At 33.2% G+C, this 4,503-nt stretch overlaps 1 long non-coding RNA gene across 1 annotated transcript; it reads left to right on the top strand.

Moving 5' to 3' along the window:
* The first annotated feature begins 802 nt into the window (after positions 1 to 802).
* Positions 803 to 3,800, top strand: LOC107820070 (uncharacterized). Its single transcript, XR_001655853.2, has 5 exons — positions 803 to 1,401; positions 1,607 to 1,904; positions 2,053 to 2,115; positions 2,925 to 3,429; positions 3,513 to 3,800. It is a non-coding gene; the product is annotated as an uncharacterized LOC107820070 (long non-coding RNA).
* Positions 3,801 to 4,503: the final 703 nt, after the last annotated feature.

The following is a 4,503-nucleotide window of genomic DNA, read 5'->3' on the forward strand; positions in this document are numbered from 1 at the left end:
AGCAGGATTATGTAATGGAACAAGGTTAATCATAACTAAACTTGGAAATCAAGTTATTGAAGCCAAGGTTTTAGCAGGACAGATGGTTGTAAAAAAAGTGTTTATTCCAAGAATGACATTGACTCTATCTGATGCTAGAATTCCATTTAAGTTCCAGCGAAGACAATTTTCAATCATTGTATCTTTTGCCATGACAATCAACAAAAGTCAAGGACAGTCATTGTCTCACGTGAGATTATTTTTAAAGAAACCAGTTTTTACACATGGACAACTATATGTTGCTCTTTCTCGAGTGACGAGCAGAAAGGGATTAAAAATTTTGGTTTGTGATGACGATGGGAAAATAACTACTGAAGCTACAAATGTTGTATTTAAAGAAGATTTTCGAAATTTAGTATGACACTCGAAAGATAATCAATATCTTTTTTGAGGTTTAAGTACTACTTTTGTTGCTGAGATTCATTAACCAAGTGCGACAATAGTTGTTGACAAGATATATGAAACATGTAATAGGTACGCTTTACTTTTCTGTTCTTTTTTATATCTTTCTCTATTTCTCTATTCTATATATAAATTAACATTTCAAAAAATATTGCAAATACAGATCTGTCATGATTTGCCATAAGATAGATTAACAGACTTCTTACATCGCATTTTTGAAGAAGCAGTGAATTTCATATATGAATTTAGTTTTAATATGGTAATTCATCAACTGGACATTGTGAAATTTCATCAAATGTAATTGGATTAAATAAACTTATGGATGTTTCAGCATTCTGCTATCGGTCTACTCATTTTTTGGTTTGAAATATAGTTGGTGTGATAAGCATCCATTTTTTACAAATTAATCAGCTTTATTATTGGTTCTCATAGCAGATGCATTGGAACGAAGGGAGTAACTTGGAGGCCTGTCGACCATCATGTTACTTCCAGTTGGAGAAGTGCATTTCTTTTTGTATTTGTGTGTGTGTGTGTGGAGAATAACCAGAAACATATTCAAGTTTTAAGGCTTTGAACTGCTTCACATATATGAGAGATGACTTGTGCAGATACCAATGGTTAAAATGCATACCACTTAGAACCCATCCAACAAAATTTCAAAACCATTTAATCTTACAAATATAAGACAAATTAAGTGTTCCACAGAGGGCTACAATTCAACCTTTCCCCTTGAGTTAATTATGCATAACAAATACAATTTCTTAATACGTCATAGATAAAAACCAAATATTTGTGTTTTAGTAACTAACCCATGGCATACTTTTGAGTCCAGCTTCGAGCAGTGGCTTCATACTTGATTTTATCGGTCTTGAGAGTGTGTCTTCATTCCATCACCATTACCTGTCTCTCTTGGATAAACTAGCACAACGACAGTCATTGAGCATAGTGAGTTTTTTTCCAGTAAGTCGTCTATCTTTCCCTTTCCTATTCAGTTATGTTAATTGTAACAGATTATAAGCTGAATTTTACAACATTCTATTTGGAACAACTAAGCAAATGCAATTTGTTTTCGTTTTCTTATTTTCTGCATTTTTTTTAGTTTTGTAATGTCGATTTGAAAGAGGGGATTGTCACTGGAGGTTAAATTTCAGCTTCTGAATTTCAGTATGGTCGCAGATGTGTTGTTCTTTCTAGCAAAAGGGTCCTAGCGCGATTCTGATTCTAAATTCGGTTTTATAATAAACAAGACCAATTTGCAATTGCTGAAGCCAAAAAGGAGCTGGGAGATGCATCATAACTTTATTTTTCAAGCTGGAGAGCAGTATGCTGAATTTGTAGCACATGCTATGTTGTTGGAATCTGAGATTCAAATTGCAACTCCAAATCAACTGTTCGACTGCTTAAGCCACTACTTCAAATTTGGCATTATTACTGGAGATGATGTTCAATATGAGCTTTCAGAGGTGATTGGATATCTACTTTGTGTGTACTTATGATATCAAATCCTCATTATAATATAGCTAGATTTTTCCCTCTTTTTTTCTAAAACATAATTAAAATCCTAATTTTAATTCGCGCCGTCTTTTCCATTCACAAACCTTATTTTGCCAGGTGCAGTGATGTTGTTTAATGGTGGTGGTCCTTCAAGAAAATCCCAAGCCCAGTTTCTCAAAGGTCCATTTCTCCATTTTCTATATTTAATTTCTGAATATTACGTTTTGCGGCATTGAATTGAGTGAAGAAAATGTGTTATTCTCTATGTCTCTACTTCGCGATTCAGTATATGTGCTTTTATTTCTTTTTAATTGTTAAAAGTAGTATATTGAAGATTAGGTGCAACAAATGCTGTAAAAAAATGTAGATGATAGCTTGCTCTGGAGTCCCATAGAGAATAAGGATGGGGAGTTATGCAGTTGCTGTAGGGGTAAGCAAACACTGTCTATTTTCTAATCATTTAATATGATATTCCTACCCTATTCTGAACTTTTATCTGAAACTACGGCCTCATAGTCTAAAAAAGTTGGATCCTAATCCTTTGAAGGCGAATGGCCCGGCCATGGGCCGATCCAAAATCTTGCTTTTGTACCATTTCGGATTGCCACAGAAGTATTGAGTTGAAAGGAACTCATTTGTGCTCTCATATGTTCCAGATACCAAAAAAGATATGGAATTGTGATTGCAAAATATGAGTTAAGAAGACCTTATTTTTGTAACAGTAACGTTCCTCCACAAAGCCCCAACTTCCATATTGAGTTCTGCAAGAGTAAAGATTGTGTCCTAAGTTCCTTGACTCCTATTCCCCCGTAACAAAATGGTTTTTCCTCTGTTGCATCTAATCTAATGGATGCTTTCTCTTAATGAGGGATAATGCTTCTCCTTACATTATAGTTTTCTACTCCGCATATGATTTTAATTACGAAAGGTTTTTATTAAGTAGTTGCTTATAACATCAGTTAATCCTTATACTTTTACAATTATATCAGATAAGAAAGGTAAAAGAAGGTGATGAGAGCTATATAGAAGGACAATCATATGAGATTCACTCTGTTTCTGAGCTTTCAACAGTATCACATTCGCCTCTTCAAGTTGATGATCCGAAAGAGGAGGAGAAGGAACTTTTCTAATAATTAATAAGCAGTCCGCAATCTAAAGATACAGGTAGCTATAACACAACACTTTCTGGGTGGTCTTCAGAGCCCAATATCATAGCTGCCAACGACTACAATATTGCAAAGGATGAACTCAAAAAATTCTGCAAATTCTTATTAGCTGCGTCATCCACCTGATCTTTCTCTGTTGCTCGGATCAACTGATTTCTCTATACTGCTCTTTGTTGATACTCCATCATTAATACCATGAAGCAACGAAGCTGCATATATAGTAGCACATTAGTAAAAGGATTCAGCTAAATTTGACAGATGAATTAAGTAAGATAAATACTTCATCTATCTATCAAGTTGCTTCGTTTCATCAGCGAACACAAAGAAGGTGAACACTAAACTATTATTCATTGTGACTTCTTTCCTTATAGAATGTACACAAATCTTGATGTTTTATTTGATTGTTTATAGGTCTTGAAGAACACCACACATCTAAGGTATCTTCACAGCTACTGGGAAATTTCTTAGAATAGTACTGTCATTTGGTCTTGAATCATACTTAAGCCCCAATATTATCCCCACCAAAAGTAATTACCTGTGTATCAAATATAGTTATTTTGATATCAGCGAAAGTAATTACCTGTGTCATTATGTATTTAGTTTTGGTATTTTTATTTTTGCGTTAAACCATTGACTAGAGGTGCAATATCTCGAGGGATAGTTTTTCCAAGCCATTTTTAGCCATCATATTTGCTATTCCACATGTTCTATTTGTTGCGTGTGGACCTACTTTGAAGGATGGAAATTTATCAAAATTAAAGCCACTATGTCGTCTCTATTGGAGCTACTTAAAATAGTATTTTGTGAAACTTGGTGCACCCATATGAAATAAGATTTGAACCAAATGTGATGTCCTTTATGTTTGTACTTGAGTCAAAAGTTTATGCATTATCATGTGGACTAATCCTTTTAAAGCCAAATATTGATGTATCTTTCCTCAAGTATGTTAAAATAGCTCTTGGGGATTGGTGGTCGCTAAAAACAAATACATAGACATAGCCCGATAGAATTCACCTATTTTTCTTCGTTTAATTGTGTTGAACGTGGTTTTATTATTTGTTGCAATATATATATATATATATATATATATATATATATATATATATATATATATATATATATCTTTTTAATATTTTTCTATGCTCTTTTTTGCTTTGAACCTATCCGCGCATCGCGCGGGTAAGTATACTAGTTAAGAAAAAGAGTAGAAGTAGGAACCTTCTTCTTTAATTAGTATACCTAATAATCTAAAAAAGATTGTAAAGTTAAAAAATTCGTAGGTAAAAGAGTAAAAACAATAAGACAACAATTAGAAGACCAATTAATTTCGTAGGTTAAATATGGAAAAAGAATAAGATAACAAATAGGAGACCCATTTATATTAAATAATATATATATATTT

Source organism: Nicotiana tabacum, chromosome 10 (genome assembly GCF_000715075.1).
Source record: "Nicotiana tabacum cultivar K326 chromosome 10, ASM71507v2, whole genome shotgun sequence".
Taxonomy (NCBI): domain Eukaryota; kingdom Viridiplantae; phylum Streptophyta; class Magnoliopsida; order Solanales; family Solanaceae; genus Nicotiana; species Nicotiana tabacum.